Raw genomic sequence first — 22,500 nt, 5'->3', positions numbered from 1 at the left:
CTTTATTGATCTTCTCAAAACTCCTGGCTCCGTGAACGTACCTAGTACGTCTTCCGTTTACATAGCTTAAACGAATCACCTCGACAGACTCGGGCCAGTCTGTCGCCGCATTTTCGTGTCTGCTCTTATGTTATGCTTTTACTCTGCTTATAATAAAACAGTTCGCCTCGGAGGTTTTTACGTTAGTTCTCTACCTGCATTCAACACCGAAATTCCACTTCAAAAGAAAAAAGAAAAAAAAAGGAAGGGGGGTGACTAACAGTCCTTACATAACACGTACAAACTGAAGTTCCCTGCACCATTCTCTTCAAAACTATTTTGCTAAGACCCCTTTTACCTTCCAAAATCATAAGTTACAATTAAACCGGTATACTTAATAAGTTACATTTAAACCAGTATACTTACACCAGTTAAAAACTTTTCTTCAATCACCAGTATATTAAATAATTTTGCCACTTTCTGGCTTCCATGTACTTTCATTATCTTCCCCTTGAAAGTTCCTTTACAAACACCTTTAGTTTAGACTCTTCAGCCATCCATTGTAAGTTCACCTCATTATAAAAAACTTACATCCGCCGCAAACAGCAGCCACTCGAGACCTATTATATTATTATTCCACTACTGCGACCTTTTATTTCCAGTTTTATCTCAGAATTCTCTCAAGAATTCATCCGTAAAATGATTAAACATTCGTCACTCACTTTATTTATGCTAAGAGGAACTTTACTTTCATCACAAAAACTCTCAAGTTCTCTCAACAACACAGTATATACCGCTACACTACACATTTTCATACCCTCCAAACTGTATCTCTTAATCTGTTTATGTAGGTTCGTATATAGTACATGCGACCTTTTCGTTTTATTTTCAAGTTCTTCACACAAATTTCCATAAAAAAAATTGAGCCTGACAGCTTTTTTTTTTTTTTCTAAACCCAAGCTATTTTTCTATCAATCTATTTATCTGCTTTTATTTTCTCAATCAAGATCCTACTATCCTTATGCAACTTTTACTCTCACTTTCAATCCCTCTTCTCAACAAGTCATCTGGAACTTTTCCCTCGTGCAGACGACCTTACACATTTTGGTCTGTCTCTCAATTACTATACATTAACGTCTCCCAGGGCCTTTCTGCTATTCTCTTTGCTGCAAAGTACTGAATGAATCGACGTTGGACAGTGATATATATATATATATATATATATATATATATATATATATATATATATATTAGCTGAAGCCACTGGGGAAATTTTAAAAAAGAAAGACAGTGATATATCTTTATATATATATATATATATATATATATATATATATATATATAAATAAAGTCAAATATCGTTCCGTTGCCTCACTTTCCGTTCGTGGCATTAGACCCTTTATATATTTATATATTATATATATATATATATATATATATATATATATATAAAAATATGTATATATACATATATATACAGATATATATATATATGAGATATATTTACACATATATATATATAATATATATATACATATACATATATATATATATATATATATATCTATATATATATATATATAGTATACATACACACACACTCGTTCGGTATCTCTCTCCTTTAACAGATGCACAGCTCAGAACAGCCCTTGGTCTCAGGAGTAACAGAGAGACGTTCCATTTCCTGGACGTACCAGAGCCGTCTTAGCGTTTCCGTTGCATTCAGAAGCAGGTCTAGATTAGCCCTAACCTAGACCGTTCATAGGCACCGACTCTTGGACTCTGGACGTTGAAGTATAGACTTTAAACAGAGTCTCTCTCTGTCTCTCTCTCTCTCTCTCTCTCTCTCTCTCTCTCTCCATTTTTCTTTATTCTGTCTGGCAATTGTTTTCGACTGTCAATTTCCCCCCTTCTCTCTTTTATCTAAATCATACTCCTTGAGCTCCTTTGTCCAAATCTTTCCCCTTTTTTCACAAAACATCTTCAGTCCTGCATTTTTCCTTTTTATTCAAACTTCATTTTCCTGTTTGCTCTTCTTCAGAGTATCCTGAGAGAGAGAGAGAGAGAGAGAGAGAGAGAGAGAGAGAGAGAGAGAGAGAGAGAGATAAATTTCCGGAACACCTCACAGATATCAATTCATATAGGAGGGTTCCAGCAGTCACGCCATCCTTCCGAATCATTTGAACATTTCAAATATGGTAAGGAATTCACCTCTTCCTGCTAAACTAACTGACAGACTACGAACTCCCGGGTGAGAAGACTAAGTATGAACTCCCAGGTGCGAAGATTAATTTCTTTTTAATGAAAGGAGAGGAAAGAACAAAAGCACGCCTTAAATATGGAGATGACAGCAAAGAGGTGAGACCTATTATGACACAAAAGTTAGGCAAGTACGTTATTAAACAAATGGTTCTTCAGACAATGAGGCCTTACCCCTCTCACTTATACGCTCTCTCTCTCTCTCTCTCTCTCTCTCTCTCTCTCTCTCTAAGTACACTTAATAGTGAGGGATCCCTCCCTGCAAAGCGGAGGAGATCCTGCTTTCCTACCCTGAAGAATCGATCCCAAGCCTCCTGCCCGAGGGGTTCCGTCCCTCATTTCCTTCTGAAGATGAGGAGGGGGGAATCGAGTCACCCAAGCGGGTCACTTCCCCCTCCCCCCAACAACCCCCCCCCAAAAAAAAACCTCCCTGGGAGCATGGCTCCACCCGGCTATTGTCGGTCCTTACCTGGACATGGGGCCTGAAGCCGAAACAAATCTAAACGTCCACAAACTCCCCTTTCAACTTTTCCAGGACTTTCTTTTGCAAAACTTTCCCTTCTGTTTTATTGCTTTTCTCTCAGAAGCCTTCAAGGGAGGTTGAAGGGTTTTAATAGCTTTTTCTTTTCGGGAACCCGACTAAAACGCCGTGTTGATCTTCTGAAGAGACCGTTTATCTTACCATACATTATGCATTACAGACGCCCAACAATATGATTTCGATTTAAGGCTGTCTATATCTTTTAGAGTACACACACACACATACTCACCACACACACACACACACACACACACACATATATATATAATATATGAAATGTAAATAAATTCTTCTGTTAAAACAGGATACGTCTCAAGTATAAAAGGCCCATTAAAAAACTCTGGTTTAAAGTTAGGGACTATATTTCGGTGGTCTAACTTCCACCCTTTTCAAGCAGTGAATAAGGGCGGAAGTTAGTCCACCAAAATATAGTCCTTAGCTTTAGACCAGAGTGTTTTAATGGGCCTTTTATACTTTATATATATTACTCTCTCGTTAGCACAGGCAAAGGACGGATATGAGTACTTTTCGACGGTCATGTGGACAGAATTGACGGTGGAAAGATTGTAGTATATGTCAGAACTGTTAAGGGGGAAGAGAACATTACCTATAAAAGGTTACAGATGGGTAGTGAGAAATGTGTAAAATTGAGTAAAGGGCATAATTTGGGTTGGATGGAAAGGGGGGGGGGGGAAGGAGAGTTCGATTGCTATGTAGATATATGAAAGAGCTAAAGTCCTGGACGTTCTACTGCACAAGAGGTTCATCCTTGATCTAGTAGGTATTGTGTGAATGAGGCAGAGAATATCTTTTTTTGGTTTTGGGGCCAGCCCAATTCGTTTAAACGGTTTTATATTCATGTCAAATGTTTTTACTATATTTTCGAGTTTCATCTGCCTCAAAACATCGATAATTCGTCGCTTTTCTAAAGCAACTCGCTGATCTAATAAAGAAAGCCATCAAAATACATTTTGCTCACGATCTTGGAAAATGAAAATGTTCTGATAAATATTTTTCCTTCTCACATCTTTACTAAACCACATTATTTTTCATAGAACATGTTCCAAACACATGTGTGGTTACGAGTAACTGGTGTCTGTTGATGCAGGTTTTTGGTCACATATCCACTCAAAGCTAATTTAACGAAATTGATTAATTTCATCAAAAGACGTCGCAACGAGTTCGGTAACAAATACCGTACCTGTCTCACCGTTTTCTAAAAATCTATCACTTTACTGCCTATAGTAAACAAATAACTGCATACAATTTAGTGGGAACGAATTACAACTTACCTCTATTATTTTGTAAAATCCCTCTCACAGCTCTGGAAACTGGGGCTAACCTATATTTTTCTTATTAGATGAATTCAATTTATGAAAATGGGAACTTTTTCTTCTGTGCAGGGGATGACTGCTTTCTGTCGTCAGTATTATTTAGAGTGTGTGTGTGTGTGTGTGTGTGTGTGTTTAAGCAGGGCGGGAGGGTGAGGAATCTTTCCTTTATAATTCTGAAAAGTAATATTAAAATCAATTTCACGGGGTTGGGGGTTGAGGGGGACGGAAAAGGATGAAGTTTGCAAACAATGTTTCCTGTCCAGACCTCAGTTGTCGTCAGGATGCTTGTCGGTGTAGTAGCCTCTGTATTCTACTTGGCGATTTCAGTGCACTCGAGGAGGGATAAGAGAAAGAAAAAGACGTGGCTTCATAAGTAAGTTTTTAGAAAAAGGAGTGTCATATATACATAATATATATATATATATATTATATATATATATATATATATATATATAATATATATATATATATATATATATATATATATATATATAAACATTAAACATGCGGTAAAAAGTGTTTCCAAACTGTTTGCTATCTCTGTTTGCAAACAATGTTTCCTAGTGTGGACAGCCCTTTAAGGTAAAAGTGCTATAGTTGGAGCATGGCAACCACGCCAGTTTCTTTGATATAAAAAACTAATAAAAAGAAATTCCTAAAGAAAAAAAATAAAAACGCTAAAGTTTCAAGGAAAAACTGAGGAAAATTCTGTCCAACAGAGTAGAGACTTCAAGATTCTGTAGCCAGAGGGACGGGATTATCCAATTTTCTAGTTGCTATGATGTTTTAATTTCTCTCTTTTTCAATGGTAGTTAAATATTTTGTCTTTTGAGAGAGAGAGAGAGAGAGAGAGAGAGAGAGAGAGAGAGAGAGAGAGTTCAACGTATCCGAGTACGAAAAACAAACAAAAATGACTCGAAAAAATCCTAGATAACATTTTGAACAATTTATCTTCTAAGTATAACGTTAGCAGATTGTAAAAAAATAAAAGTTAAGAGAAACGCATTAAATTATGTAAAACCTTGTGTATATACATATATACAGATTGAAGAGGTGTATGTATGTACGTGTGTATATATATATTATATATATATATTATTACTATATATATATATATAATATATATATATATATATATATATATATATATATATACCTCTTCAATCTGTAAGCAAAACACATTTTCACATGAAAAAACTAAATATGAATGAACGCATTCTGACAGCAAATCTCCAGTAATATGAAATTTACCTCAAGAGTTACTCGGAAAGTTAAGTCGACGCAAGGACGAGAATGTGCAAAATAAAAAAGAAATATGATCAAATACTCTTAAAAAGAGAATTGCCGGACTATAGACGCGTAAAATATAAATGAAATGCTTCAAATAGCGGAAAACACGAAAAACCGGAGTTATTTTAATCCGCACAACGTCTGACCTTTTGAAGACAATACCTATTCAATTCCCTTTCAAAGAGCAGTGTAACCTAAGACCTAAAGCGTCCAATCAGCAGCTGTGCTGTTCACCTCGGCAAAAGAATGAACTGGACGAAAGAGCGAAAGAGAAAAGAAACATTAAGAATAATGAGACACGGAAAAAGAGAAGTAAAGAAATATGCGTTTCTATTCGGTACCTAAAAAAGTTTGGTAGATCTGGAGTAAAGGGGATCAGTATACCTCAGTGTGGAGTAAATGAAGAATGGAAGTACATGAAATTGATGTATGAAATAGTAGGAGGGGGAGAGAGATATATTAACAGTTAACTATCGAGTTATTGGAGGGATTACAAGAGGAAAGATGATGTACTGTCAAGAAGAACAAGGGTAACGTAATTGAGTAAGTATAGAATATAGTCTAATTTGTTATAAAAACAAAAAAAAGACTTAGTAAAAGTAAACAAGAAACAAGAACTACTGACTTCGGCGAATGTTCCTTTCCCTTCACTGCTAAGCTTTGGAATTCTCCGTCTGTTTCCGTAATCACTGTTTCACATCTATTCTACAATTTCGTCAGAGGTCAAGCCCTATCCTTTTTCATCCGAAGATCTTTCGCCATAAACGCACCAGGTTCATTATCATCGCCCTCAGCATATAAAAGATAAAATAATTGGCATCCAACAGGGAAACTCGAATGGATGAGAAGGCGACGAATATACTTCCATATTACGTGGAACATGGAGGATAGGGTCATCATAGATAAGAGAAGGAAATCTTGACAGCGTTTGGGAGAAATGGGTAGTAGCCCAATATGGACGAATCGAATAGCATAGGAAAATCGCTTTGAAACTTGAGAAGACACAATAGTGGAGATGTCATCGAGATATCAACCAGGAAGGAGAGAGAGAGAGAGAGAAAGAGAGAGTAGCCTGATAAGAATATAGCATGATAAGAATATTTGACGTATGGAGTCTTTTACATTCAACAGCACTGTTTCTAAGAAAAGATAAGCAATGAAATAGTCATTACACACATCACAAATATTCACGCAGGAAAACAATATAAATAAGACATGTTCTGAGTGCATGGTACTTTATAAAATAATAATACAAATAAATAAATAAAAAAAACTCCCACGTCAGTATCACTTTTTCAAACGATTTGACCCAAACGGAAATTCGCTACCAAATCTCTCGGAAGTTTTTCTGAACGGGCCCCCCTCCCTTGTTCCCCCCCCCCCCCCCCCCACCATTTCCCAAGTCCCCACCCCGACAAAATCCGATCTCATGACCCACCGCGCTCCAAACCCCATGGTTTTTTAACCTCCCCCGCAACCCCCACCGCCCCTTCCTCAACCCCCTAACCCCAGCCCTAGCAGCCTTTCTTCTCCTCCCTTTGTGTTGCCCTGAACGGCGAACAAAGTTTGTTAACTTTGGGAAGGAGGCCGAGCTCCCATGAAGAGAAGAAGGGATTGTAGTATACATGAACTGCCCCGAAAGACGAATGGAACTTAGGGAGTTTTTTTTTCTCTCTCTCTCTCTCTCTCTATCTTCGAAGAAACTTATTTTCATCTCTTCTTCTTAGTGAGAAGCATTGTTGCGATGTGTTTTCCCAAAGGATCCTTTCGCCATGAAGTTGCCTCGTTCAGACATGATTAACTATCTTGTCTTTATTCGAAGATGGGGCGAGTGGCTGTCCGTATGCGCGGTTCCGGCTGATAAAATTGTTAAGGTTACTTACTCCTTCGTTATGCACATCCCCGACAGAGAGAGACACTCGGAAAATGTGCGGGACAGGCGCAGTTCTTTTCCAGTACGTATATGCTGTTTTCTGCACACACAATCAGTAGTTCCGTACTACACACATATATACATACACACAACACACACATACATGTATACACATACACACATATACTATACCATATATTATATGTATACATTTATTTGCGTTTATACAGACACGCTTTCATCTCTCTCTCTCTCTCTCTCTCTCTCTCTCTCTCTCTCTCTTGGTAAACACTCACATTTTTATGGGCTGCTAAGAAGCAAGAGCCCGTGCCAGTACAAAGCTGGCTCAATCTAACGACGACACACACACACACACACACACATGCATAAATGTATTATATGTATACATACACACATACATGATGAAAGCGTGTTTGTATAAACACCCAAACTCACATATATACACTAAAGTCCGTGTGGATGAACAGACAACGATCTCCGTAACATGACTTCCACCAATAATAATAATAATAATAATAATAATAATAATAATAATAATAATAATAATAATGATAATAATAATAATAATACTGGGGATGAATATAACAAAACCAAACAACACGCAAACAAAACACGAAATAAAACATGCGTAAGCAAATAGTATATCGCTGCCGGCTGAAGTCATACGTCAGACGTCTTGATGGAGTGGGAAAGTTAAGTTCGCAGCATTAAGAGAATTCTCAAATATCCCCAGACATTTCACATCACATTTCATTCTCATTCATCTTGAGAAGGAATGGCGGCCCTCACAACAACGATATAATAAATCATGCTGGGAGGAAGAACGTGAGAATTAAAAAATAAATAAATAAAGTAATAAAAGTGAGTAATCTCGAGATATCAAATAGCAAGTGTATCATTGATACAGAATTAATAGCACACTAAAAAAACCGAGAGAGAGAGAGAGAGAGAGAGAGAGAGAGAGAGAGAGAGAGAGAGAGAGAGAGGCTTAAACATAAAACTTAGTTGCGCATGTTTCCTGATAAATACTAGAGAGAGAGAGAGAGAGAGAGAGAGAGAGAGAGAGAGAGAGATTTTAAACTTAAAAAAGCGAAGTAAAAAAAAAAATGCGCCGAAGAATCGAGTTTTCATTTTTGTGCAGCGTATGACAAGTTCTCAACCATGACCCATGGAACTTTCAGCCACGGCCTGTCTTGTTAGCACATATAGCGGCGCCAGACGCACGATCATGGGTAATTTTAACCTTAAATACAATAAAAAAAAATATACTGAGGCTATAAAGCTGCAATTTGGTATATTTGATGAATGGAGGGTGGTTGATCAACATACCAGATTGCAGCTCTCTAGCATCAGTAGTTTTTAAGATATGAGGCCGAACAGAAAAACAGCCATCTCAATATTTTTCTTTTACAAAATACTAAAAATAGCCATGAAGCGTCGTAAAAGGATATAAGCTTTCACCGATGAAAATTCTAAAGCCAGAGTAGCTTAGTGAGGAAATTCCGTGCCTTTAGTAACAAAAAGTCAAGTTTCGCTTTTACCCTCGGATATTTAAAAAAATTAAATTATTATCTACTATTATGTACGCCGACAGAGACTGAACGACTTTCCCCTTTATTAAAGCTGAGAGTCTCGTGTGGCTATGAGGTAAAAAGTTCAGGTTGCATGCCAATGAGAGCAGAATATAATATCCTACGGAGCGAAAGGATACGAGTCGGAAGCTCCCTTGTAATGTTCAAAAAGGATAATCCACGAAAGTTGGGGATTAAAGTCAAAAGACTCATTTTAGGAATAAACGTCAAACGAACCATCCTACTGAGAGACCGAAACTCAATCCAAATGGGAGATGAAAGTCTTGAGTCCTCACTGAATGAGAGATCATATTCGAAAGTCCAAACCAAAGTCCAAAGTTCCATCTAAATGAGAGATGAAGGTCGTACGTCCAGATCAAATGAGAGATGTAAGTCCAAAGTTCCAACCAAATGAGAGGCAAAAGTCAAAATACCTTACCAAATGTGAGTTGAAAGTCCAAAGTCCCAACCAAATTCGAGATGAAAGTCAAAACGTCCTGATCAAATGAGAGATGAAAACTCAAAGTCCAAAAGAAAGGCGAGAAAAAGGGTAAAAAAATACAGACCTAATGAGAGATGAAAGTCAAAAAGTCCCCTCCAAATGAGAGATGAAAGTTAAAGTCCCCTCCAAATGAAAGATGAAAGTTAAAGTCCCCTCCAAATGAAAGATGAAAGTAAAAAAGTCCCCTTCAAATGATAGATGAAAGTAAAAAAGTTCGCTCCAAATGAGAGATGAAAGTTAAAAAAAAGCCCCCTCCACATTAGAGATGAAAGTCAAAAAGTCCCCTCCAAATGAGAGAGATGAAAGACAAAAAGTCCCCTTCAGACGAGAGACGAAAGTCAAAAAATCCCATCCAAGTGAGAGATGAAAGTTAGAAGAGAGCCGACAAAATGAGAGATGAAAATCAAATGTCGTGTTAAATTTAGAGAAAACGTCCTGAGTCCCACACATTTTAAAATTATAAGTCCAGAGTTCAAAGATATCATCATCCGTATGTACACAGAAATGTTTCTATTGAGTTGTTAAGAGAAGTCGCAATCATGTTAGATATTAACTTAAGATCGATTTAGCAGGATCTTTATGATAAAATAAATATCATAGTAGAGTCGCAATCCAATAAAAATCGAACATAATTATCATATCAATAAACTGCTATGATAATTAAGCCCCAACGAAACCCTCGGTATATCCACATATCTAGAAGAGAATATTGGCTCAGCATATATTTATTCCTTAAAAAAAAAACTCCTAAGTGACTGCGTATCAGATTTCGAAGAAAGCAAAGCGATTTTCTTTGAATAAACACATAAAAAGTCTTGCCAGAATAAATGAATGAATTAATTCCCGTTGGAAAATCACATCCGACGCTAAATGTCAAGTGAAGGAAAAGGACAATGTCCCCCAAGAATAAAATTAATCAGTCAAACAAGCTGCATATCTCGTAGCCGCCAGGCAATGAACAAGCCCCAGATATTGAAACAAACGGCTTTGATTTCAAAACACTGCATGAGAGAGAGAGAGAGAGAGAGAGAGAGAGAGAGAGAGAGAGAGAGAGAGAGAGATCACAAGCTCAGGTTATTAGAACTTTATAAAATTGCATTCGCTACAAACATCAAAGTGCCCCCTGGCTTTACTATCATTACAATTATAATTCTACATTACAATTTTAGAATTATCGTTCTGTTATCAACATAATTTCGTTCAATATTTTATATATAATTGTCTATACTATCATTACAATTCTCCCTCTACATTACAATCATAGTTCTGTTATCAACACCATTTCCTTCAATGTTTTATATATATGTCTATATACATAAAACTCACTCTCTCTAAAAGAATTTAAGGAAGATAAGGAAGACTACACGACACCCTCCCTCCCTTCACCGTGTGAAATTCAGGAAGAAATGGATACCTTTCCATGTACTCCTCCATCTCCTGGAGATCCAAGCAAATTTGGATGGCCATTAAGCATCTCAAGTACTGAATGTAATCGATACGCGCAGATTTCTATTGCCTCCCGTGTTCTTCATAAGGCTCCCAACGAGGTCCCTTGCCGCCGCACCTCCCTCTCTCTCTCTCTCTCTCTCTTGGTGTTTCTCATAAGATTTTCTTGGTCGAGACAAAAGAGTCCTCTCTCTCTCTCTCTCTCTCTCTCTTGGTATTTCTCAAGGTTTTCTTGGTCGAGACAAAAGATCTTTAATGTTGTAACCGAGTGTATGAAACACCATCAAACGATCAGTCTGTCCATACTGAAGGGGAAAAAATCCTACGAAAAATAGTGACTGTCGTCTCTCTCTTTCTGGGTGTTTCTCATAAGATTTTCTTGTTCGACGTAGACGGCCACACTCAAACGATCAGTCTCTCCATACTGAAGGGGAAAAAATTCTACGAAGAATAGTGACAGTCCCCCCCACCTCTCTCTCTCTCTCTCTCTCTATCTCTTTGTATTTCTCATAAGATTTTCTTGGTCGAGACAAAAGATCTTTGATGTTGTAACCGAGTGTATGAAACACCATCAAACGATCAATCTCTCCATACTGAAGGGGAAAAAAATTATACGAAAAATAGTGACAGTCCTCTCTCTCTCTCTCTCTCTCTCTCTCTCTCTCTCTCTCTCTCTCGGTATTTCTCATAAGATTTTCTTGGTCGACATACACGATCTCTGACGCTGTAAGTATATACCGCAATCAAACGATCAGTCTCTCCATACTGAAGGAGAAAAAAATTCTACGAAAAATAGTGACATTCCTCTCTCTCTCTCTCTCTCTCTCTCTCTCTCTCTCTCTCTCTCTCTCTCTCTCTCTCTCATATAAGCAGTATGTACAAGTAGTAACTCTCTGTCTGATACACGCTCAAAGAATATCCGTTTTAGAATAAAAGAATTAATTCCTTTACAATGCTCTCTCTCTCTCTCTCTCTCTCTCTCTCTCTCTCTCTCTCTCTCTCTCTCTCTCCGGCGCCAATAACCTAGATATTGTGACGCCAGTTTTAGAAACCAACAATCTCCCTCCCTCTCTCTCTCTCTCTCTCTCTCTCTCTCTCTCTCTCTCTCTCTCTCTCTCTCTCTCTCCATTATAAGCAGTACAAGTGGTAACTCTCTGATACCCGCGTAAAGAGTATCCGTTATAGAATAAATTACTTTACAGCAATCTCTCTCTCTCTCTCTCTCTCTCTCTCTCTCTATAGGAAGAGGATCCTCAATAGGAAGTGTTCGGCAGCGTTTCGATAAAATTGCCATGTAGTCCAGCATAACGCACAGATGCAATAACCATAAACTAAATATCTTCCCCCCATCCAGAGGCATCGATTTCGGTGCATTCCGATAGCCAGCGATGGCTAACGACGCAAGATTGCCTAGCAGTGGTCATAAGAACCGCCCCCCCCTCACTCTCCCTTCCCCCTAATAGGCTCGAGGGGACTCTAGGACTTCATAGGAACTCAGGAATGAATTTGGAAGATCCCCTACGTCGATAAAACAGTTCAAGATCGTAAATCCTGCGTCGAAAAGGCGATTTGACCAATGGCGTGGCGGCGGAGCAAACCGCACAGATTCCAATCAGACTTCGAGGGAGGTTTGCCTCGTTACGCCCCTTCTTCCTTCCTTCCTCCCTTCCTTCCTTCCACGGGAGGATCGAGTCGTCGTCGCTGCTGGTCTCTAGGACCTCCCTCCATGCCTTGCTTAATACCGGACGAGGACGCCCGCGATAAGGAGGCGGGCGTATGACGACGGATGCTAGTTTGCACAAGAAGAAGAAGAGAGAGAGACCGCCACTATTTTTCAGAGAATTTCCTCACTTCAGTATGGAGGCTCTCATCGTTTGATTACGTTATATACACAAGGTTACAGCGTCCGCGTCCAACAAGAAATCTAATGAGAGAGAGAGAGAGAGAGAGAGAGAGAGAGAGAGAGAGAGAGAGAGAGAGATTCTTTAGGCTTGGCTTGTTTCAGAGAGACTTTCTGAAAAAAGCCACCTCAGTCAAAGGGCATCATTCTGAAGTCACACACATTATACAGCTTGTGTTGTAAAACCCTCTGCTCTATCAGAAAGTTATTCTAAATCACTTGATCTGTGTCTAGACACGTGGCAACCCCCCGGATAAAAACTTCCCTTTCTCCCAATTTATCGCAGTCAACGCGATACTTGCCCTCATTAGAGAAAGGAGAGAGAGAGAGAGAGAGAGAGAGAGAGAGAGAGAGGCGAGCATGGAGTGTAAAAACCATCTTTTCCCACTAATGGTGGTGATTTTATCGTCTACCGTTGAATGGCATCTTGATTGAACCAGTTCGACGCTTCCTAAGTTTCAAGAGCAACATAGCACAGAAGGAATCTCATACGAACTTCGACCCATAACTCATCTTTCGCCGTCATTTCTCGCTGACATCGGCCTCAGCTAAGATCAAAAGGTCCTGCGTTGGGTTAAAGCTACCTATGTTTTTACAGTGAGAGAGAGAGAGAAAGAGAGAGAGAGAGAGAGAGAGAGAGAGAGAGAGAGACTTTACAACGCTTTTGTAGTATTTGGCGTGGCAAGTAATGCGCGTAATGGGTCGTGCTGAAATTGTAGCGTGAATCTATGTAAAGTTGAACTCGGGTTCTGTTATAGTGCTTTAAACCCCAAACCCCCTTTCTCACTCTTCCCCCCCAAAACCCACCCACTACCCTGACAACCGCACCCCCCCTCCTCCCCAGCCTACCTTTATTTAACCCTTAACATCGGTCGGCTCAAAGCCACGTGGAATTTTGAGAAAGAATAAAGAAAGGCAATATATATGAAACGAATGGACCCCCACAGCTTAGAGCTCCAATGAAACCGACCCGCATAAGATATGCAATGGCCCTATTATGGAGGGTTATAAAGATAAAAGGAACGAACTCACGTTCCCAGATTATGACCCTGCGCCCCGAAATCCCTGACAAGACTTACACGTTGCGGAAGTACTCAGGGGAAGATGGTGAAGTTGGAAAAAGGGGAGGGAGGGGGGGGGGGGGGGAGAGAAAAAAAAGGTACGACTATGTTGCCGAGGGACTTGACCACTTCATAAAGTCTTGATGCACTGACAAGAGACTGATTGAGAATTACTTGACCTTTCTACAGGTTGAGAATCACTTGACCTTTCTACAGGATGAGAATTACTTCACCTTTCTACAGGTTGAGAATCACTTGACCTTTCTACAGGATAGAATTACCTTCACCTTTACAGCGATTTGGAGATTTTACTTCACATTTCTAGGAGTTGAGGATCACTGAACTTCCTTTACGGTTGACTTTCTTTACAGGTTGAGAATCCCTTGACCTTTCTACAGGTTGAGAATCATTGACCTCTACAGGTTGAGAATTAATTGACCTTTTCACAGGTTGGGAATCACTTGGACCTTGTACAGGATGAGAATTACTTAAACCTTTCTACAGGTTGAGAAAAACTTCACCTTTTACAGGTTGAGAATCACTTGACCTTTCTACAGGATGAGAATTACTTAACCTTTCTACTGGTTGAGAATCACTTGACCTTTCTACAGGTTGAGAATTACTTAACCTTTCTACAGGTTGAGAATCACTTGACCTTTCTGCAGGTTGAGAATCACTTGACCTTTCTACAGGTTGAGAATCACTTGACCTTTCTACAGGTTGAGAATTACTTGACTTTTCTACAGGTTGAGAATCACTTGACCTTTGTACAGGATGAGAATTACTTAACCTTTCTACAGGTTGAGAATCACTTGACCTTTCTACAGGTTGAGAATTACTTAACCTTTCTACAGGTTGAGAATTACTTAACCTTTCTACAGGTTGAGAATTACTTGACCTTTCTACAGGTTGAGAATTACTTAACCTTTCTACAGGTTGAGAATCACTTGACCTTTCTACAGGTTGAGAATTACTTGACTTTTCTACAGGTTGAGAATCACTTGACCTTTCTACAGGTTGAGAATCACTTCACCTTTCTACAGGTTGAGAATTACTTGACCTTTCTACAGGTTGAGAATTACTTGACCTTTCTACAAGTTGAGAATCACTTGACCTTTCTACAGGTTGAGAATTACTTGACTTTTCTACAGGTTAAGAATCACTTGACCTTTCTACAGGTTAAGAATCACTTGACCTTTCTACAGGTTAAGAATCACTTGACCTTTCTACAGGTTGAGAATCACTTGCCCTTTCTACAGGTTGAGAATCACTTGAACTTTCTACAGGTTGAAAATCACTTGACCTTTCTACAGGTTGAGAATCACTTGATCTTTCTACAGGTTGAAAATTAATTGACCTTTCTACAGGTTGAGAATCACTTGAACTTTCTACAGGTTGAGAATCACTTGACCTTTCTACAGGTTGAGAATTACTTGACCTTTCTACAGGTTGCGAATTACTTGAGCTTTATCCAGTTTGAGAATCACTTGACCTTTCTACAGGTTGAGAATCACTTGACCATTCTACAGGTTGAGTATTACTTAACCTTTCTCAAGGTTAGAATCACTTGTCCTTTCTACAGGTTGAGAAACACTTGACCTTCCTCCAGGTTGAGAATCACTTGACCGTTCTTACCAGGTAAGAAACACTTGGAACCTTTCCTTACAGTTAGAATCACTTGACTTTTCTACAGGTTGGAAGAAATTTCACTTGCCCACCTTTCTCGAGGTTGAGAATCACTTGACTTCTTAGGTTGAAAATCACTTGACCTTTCTACAGGTTGAGAATCACTTGATCCTTTTTTCCTTTCACAGGTTGATTAATTTTTGAACTTTCCTTTACAGGTTGGAGAACTTAAACTTTGGACCTTTACTACAAGGTTCGAGAATTCACTTGACCTTTGCTACAGGTTGAGGAATTTAACTTTGAACCTCTTTACAAGGTTGAGGAATTACCCTTGAGGCTACAGGTTGAGAATCACTTAACCTTTCTCGAGGTTGAGAATCACTTCACAGTTCTACAGGTTGAGAATCACTTGACCTTTTTACAGGTTGAGAATTACTTCACCTTTCTACAGGTTGAGAATTACTTGACCTTTCTCCAGGTTGAGAATCACTCGACCTTTATGCAGGTTGAGAATTACTCGACCTTTCTGCAGGTTGAGAATCATTCGACCATTCTACAGGCGTTGAGAATCATTTGACCATTCTACAGGTTGAGAATCACTTGACCTTTCTACAGGTTGAGAATTACTTAGCCTTTCTCCATGTTAAGAATCACTTGACCTTTCTACAGGTTGAGAATTACTTGACCTTTCGACAGGTTGAGAATCACTTGACCATTCAACAGGTTGAGAATTACTTAACCTTTCTCCAGGTTGAGAATCACTTGACCTTTCCACAGGTTAAGAAACACTTGACGTTTCTACAGGTTGAGAATCATTTGACCTTTCTAATGGCAGAGAATTACTTGACCTTTCTCCAGGTTGAGAATCACTCAACCTTTCTACAGGTTGAGAATACTTGACCTTTCTACAGGTTGAGAATTACTTCACCTTTCTACAGGTTGAGAATTACTTGACCTTTCTCTAGGTTGAGAATTACTTGACTTTTCTACAGGTTGAGAATCACTTGACCTTTCTACAGGTTGAGAATCACTTGACCTTTCTACAGGTTGAGAATCACTTGACCTTTCTACAGGTTGAGAATTACTTGACCTTTCTACAGGATGAGAATCACTTGACCTTTCTACAGGGTGAGAATCACTTGACATTTCTACAGGTTGAGAATTACTTGACCTTTCTCCAGGTTGCGAATCACTTGACCATTCTACAGGTTGAGAATCACTCAACCTTTCTCCAGGTTGAGAATCACTTCACAGTTCTACAGGTTGAGAATCACTTGACCTTTCTATAAACAGGTTGAAGAATCACGTGGGCAACCGTTCTACAGGTTGAGGAAATCACTTGACTTTCTTAACAGGTTTTGAAAATTACGTAACTTTTGTCCCAGGAGTGAGAAATCCACTTGACCTTTGTACAGGTTGAGAATTACTTGCTCTTTCTACTGGTTGAGAATTACTTGACTTTCTCCAGGTTGAGAATCATTTGACCTTTCTACAGGTTGAGAATCACTTGACCTTTCTACAGGCTGAGAAACACTTGACCTTTCTCTAGGTTGAGAATCACTTGACCTTTCTACAGGTTGAGAATCACTTGACATTTCTACAGGATGAGAATCACTTGACCTTTCTACAGATTGAGAATTACTTGACCTTTCTCCAGGTTGAGAATTACTTGACCTTTCTACAGGTTGAGAATCACTTGGCCTTTCTACAGGTTGAGAATCACTTGACCATTCTACAGGTTGAGAATTACTTAAACTTTCTCCAGGTTGAGAATCACTTGACCTTTCTACAAGTTGAGAATCACATGACCTTTTTACAGGGTGACAATCACTTGATGATTCTATAGGTTGAGATTCACACGACCTTTCTACAGGTTGAGAATCACTAGACCTTTCTACAGGGTGAGAATCACTTGACCATTCTATAGGTTGAGAATCACATGACCTTTCTACAGGTTGAGAATTACTTGACCGTTCTACATTTTGAAAATCTCTTAACCTTTCTCCAGTTTGAGAATCACTTGACCATTCTACAGGTTGAGAATCAATTAACCTTTCTCCAGGTTGAGAATCACATGACATTTCAACAGGTTGAGAATCACTTGACCTTTCTACAGGTTGAAAATTACTTAACCTCTCTCCAGGTTGAGAATAACTTGTTCTACAAGTTAAGAATCAGTTGACCATTATACAGGTTGAGAATTACTTGACCTTTCTCCAGGTTGAGAATCACTGGACTGATATACAGGTTGAGAATTATTTGACCTTTCACAGGGTGAGAATCACTTGACCTTTCTACAGGTTGAGAATCACTTGACGTTTCTACAGGTTGAGAATTACTTAACCTTTCTAGAGATTGAGAATCACTTGACCATTCTACAGGTTGAGAATCACTTGAACTTTCTCCAGGTTGAGAATTACTTGGCTTTTCTCCAGGTTGAGAATCACTTGACCTTTCTACAGGTTGAGAATCACTTGACCTTTCTACAGGTTGAGATCACTTGACCTTTCTACTGGTTAAGAATCATTTGACCTTTCTCGAGGTTGAGAATCACTTGACCTTTCTCCAGGTTGAGACTCACTTGACCTTTCTCCAGATTGAAAATCACTTGACTGTTCTATAGGTTGAGAATCACCTGACCTTTCTACAGGTTGAGAATCACTTGACCTTTCTACAGGTTGAGAATCACTTGACAGTTCTACAGGTTAAGAATCACTTGACCTTTCTTCAGCTTGAGAACTGATTGACTATTCTACAGGTTGAGAATCACTTGACCGTTCTACAGGTTGAGAATCACTTGACCTTTCTACAGGTTAAGAATCACTTTACCTTCTTCAGGTTGAGAATCAATTGACTGTTCTACAGGTTGAGAATCACTTGACCTTTCTCCAGGTTTAGAATCACTTGACTTTTCTAAAGGTTGAGCATCACTTGACCTTTCTACAGGTTAAGAATCACTTGACAGTTCTACAGGTTGAGAATCACTTGAATTTTCTACAGGTTGAGAATCCCTTGACCTTTTACAGGTTGAGAATTAATGACTTTCATAGTTAGAAGAGCACTTGACCTTTGCTACAGGTTGAGTCCTTTCTATAGTTAGAACACTTGACCTTTCTACAGGTTGAGAATCACTTGACCTTTCTATAGTTAGAGATCACTGACCTTTCTACAGGTTGAAGAATCACTTGAACCTTTCTACAGGTTGAGAATCATTTGGACAATTTTCTACAGGTTGAAGAAATCACTTGACCTTTCACCAGGTTGGAGAATAACTTTGAACCTTTCTACAGGTTGAGAAATCCATTGACCTTTCTAAGGTTTGAGAATTAAATTGATCTTTCCTATAGTTAGAGAAGCCAACTTGACCTTTTCACAAGTTGAGAATCACTTGACCTTTTGTAACAGTTGAGAATCATTGGACCTTTCTATAGTTTAGAGAATCACTTGACCTTTCTACAGGTTGAGAATCCATTTACCTTTCTACATTAGAGAATCACTTGACCTTTCTAACAGGTTTGAGAATCAAACTTGACCTTTCGAAAGGGTTGAGAATCACTTGACCTTTCTTTTACAAGGTTGAGAATCACTTGACCTTTTCCTACAGGGTTGAAATCACTTGGCCTTTCTACAGGTTGGAGAATCACTTTGACCTTTTCTCAGGTTGAGAATCATTGACCTTTCTACAGGTTGAGAATACTTGACCTTTCTAAGTTGAGAATCACTTGACCTTTCTTTAGAAGTTATTGAGAATCCACTTGACCTTTTCTACAGGTTGAAGAATCACTGACCTTTGGTTTAACAGTTAAGGAGAATTCACTTTGACCTTTTCTAACAGTTTGAGAATCTCTTGACCTTTCTAACAGGTTGAAGAATGTCTTGACCTTTCTACAGTAGATAATCTCTTGAACCTTTCTTACAGGTTGAGAATACTTGACCTTTCTACAGGTTTGGAGAAATTCACTTGACCTTTTCTACAGGTGAGAATCACTTGACCTTTCTAAGGTTGAGAATCACTTGACCTTTCTACCAGTTAGAGAATTTCACTTGACCTTCTACAGTTGAGAATACTTGACTTTGTTAGAGAATCACTTGATTTCCTTTACAGGTTGAGAATCACTTGGACCTTTCTACAGTTGAGAATACACCTTGGAGACTTTCTACAGGTTGAGAATCACTTGAACTTTCTTACAGGTTGAGAATCACTTGACCTTTCTACAGGTTGAGAATCACTTGACCTTTCTACAGGTTGAGAATGACTTGACCTTTCTACAGTTAGAGAATCACTTGACCTTTCTACAGGTTGAGAATCACTTGACCTTTCTACAGTTAGAGAATCACTTGACCTTTCTACAGGTTGAGAATCACTTGACCTTTCTACAGGTTGAGAATCACTTGACCTTTCTACAGGTTGAGAATCACTTGACCTTTCTACAGGTTGAGAATTACTTAACCTTTCTACAGGTTGAGAATCACTTGACCTTTCTACAGGTTGAGAATCACTTGACCTTTCTACAGGTTGAGAATCACTTGACCTTTCTACAGGTTGAGAATTAATTGATCTTTCTATAGTTAGAGAAGCACTTGACCTTTCTACAAGTTGAGAATCACTTGACCTTTCTACAGGTTGAGAATCACTTGACCTTTCTATAGTTAGAGAATCACTTGACCTTTCTACAGGTTGAGAATCACTTGACCTTTCTACGGTGAGAACACTTGACATTTTTAACAGGTTGAGAATCACTTGACCTTTCTACGGCTGGAGGAATTTCACTTGACCTTTACAGTTAAGAGAATCACTTGACCTTTTAGACAGGTAAATGAGAATCACTTGGACCTTTCTACAGTTAGAGAATCACTTGACATTTTCTACAGGTTGAGAATCACTTGACCTTTCTACAGGCTGAGAATCACTTGACCTTTCTACATTTAGAGAATCACTTGACCTTTCTACAGGTTGAGAATCACTTGACCTTTCTACAGTTAGAGAATCACTTGACCTTTTTACAGGTTGAGAATCACTTGACCTTTCTACAGGTTGAGAATCCCTTGACCTTTCTACAGGTTGAGAATCACTTGACCTTTCTACAGGTTTGTTGGAGAAATGACCTGAGTGGAGTAAACAGGAGAGGAAGCAGCATCGTTATTGGCACATATATTTCTAAAGTTTGAAATTTTCCCTTGCCTACATATCTCTTCACAAATAGCTGTATTTTCTGTAATGAGACGAGTAGTAGAAGGGGCGTTAATTTCATTAAACGAGACCTTTGCAGGAAATACTGGCATTACAGAAAATACAGCTATTTGTGAAGAGATATGTAGGAAAGGGAAAATTTCAAACTTTAGAAATATATGTGCCAATAACGATGCTGCTTCCTCTCCTGTTTACTCCACTCAGGTCATTTCTCCAACAAACCACCCAACCACCATAGAACAAGCAGTTGACAATAGAAACATTCCCCACGAAGATCAAGACGAATTCTGGAAAGAACGAGGGCTCAACCGCCTGATCATTCATAATATGAACTAGCTGTTACCTAACCGTTGTTTTTTCAAATGTTTGTGCTCTTACTTGTTAGTACCTTGAGGTGACATATCACACTTTAGTGAACAAGACCACAGTTGATGGTCGAAAGCTCTAATCCTATACAAGAACTATATATTTTAAAACTACAAGAGGAATTTACTTCATTGTGGATTGTATCCCTATATATATATATATATATATATATATATATATATATATATATATATATATATATATATATATATATATATATATATATATATTTATATATATATATATATATATATATATATATATATAATATAATACATTTATATATGTACACAAAAATTATGATAAAATTTCCCTTATTATATCTAATGGAAAAACTTAACTATGAAAACTTGGTTTTATCTAAGGTCGAGGAAAACCCAAAATATTTTTTTCTATTTTGCTTTCACATGTAAAAAAATCATGTAGAACTTAATCCACGCGTCGTAAATACGTTCTGTTCATTTTAAAGACTAATAATCCATTGGCAACTTATTTAGGACAGCCACCATACAGCTATATCAGTAACAAATTGCCATTAGAGTTGAAATATAATTAAAAATGAACGACATAAAACATTCAATCGCTTCTTAAAGAGATGTTATTGTTTTTACTTAGACTAATATTGAATAAATGTGAATTCAGAGGAACTCAAATAATATTATTGTGACGATGTGGATTTAAACGTAAAAAACAAACGTAGGAATGATTTTCATGTAGCGTAAACAAAAACACCGGATAATAGCGCGTCACCCACAATCTTATGTAAAATTAACATAAATAAATAATCAATTAATATACATGTATTATGTATACGTATGTATGTGTATGTGTATATACGTATATGTATATACATTACGCATAAATATACATACATACTTGTATATATACATGAAATATAAATATTAGTGCATGCAACATATATATATATATATATATATATATATATATATATATATATATATATATACTATATATATATATATATGCATACACACATACATGATATACACATAATAGATATGTGTATATATACATATATATACTATCTGCAGTATGATCCTCAAACATCAATTCAGGAATGCCGAAGACCAAAATGATTGTTTTTAAGAGATTTATTCATAGAGAAACATTTCGCACATGACTATGTGCATCATCAGTCTGAAAAATGATGAAAATAATAACATTAAAAATACTAAAAATACACAGGATTCTTAAAATGACAATTTAAAAAAAACATTTTAGTCGTTTAATGTTTTTAATTGTCATTTTAAGAATCCTGTGTATTTTCAGTATTTTTAATGTTATTATATTGTCATTTTTCAGACTGATGATGCACATAGTCATGTGCGAAACGTTTCTCTATGAAAAAATCTCTTAAAAACATCCATGTGTCTTCGGCATTCCTGAATTGATACATAGATATATATATATATATATATATATATATATATATATATATATATAATTATTATATATATATGTATGCGTATATACATACACCTAATAACATACATACACCATCCAACTATATTATGTTTAT

General features: G+C 37.7%; 1 long non-coding RNA gene across 1 annotated transcript in view; it reads right to left on the bottom strand.

Moving 5' to 3' along the window:
• LOC135201341 (uncharacterized) overlaps positions 1-22,500 on the bottom strand; it is a 570,106-nt gene that overhangs the window by 177,520 nt on the left and 370,086 nt on the right. The window lies entirely within an intron of this gene.

This window comes from Macrobrachium nipponense, chromosome 28 (genome assembly GCF_015104395.2).
Source record: "Macrobrachium nipponense isolate FS-2020 chromosome 28, ASM1510439v2, whole genome shotgun sequence".
In the NCBI taxonomy this organism is placed as follows: Eukaryota; Metazoa; Arthropoda; class Malacostraca; order Decapoda; family Palaemonidae; genus Macrobrachium; species Macrobrachium nipponense.
The sequence above is the reverse complement of the archived record's forward strand: the minus strand, read 5'-3'. Positions and strand labels throughout refer to the sequence as shown.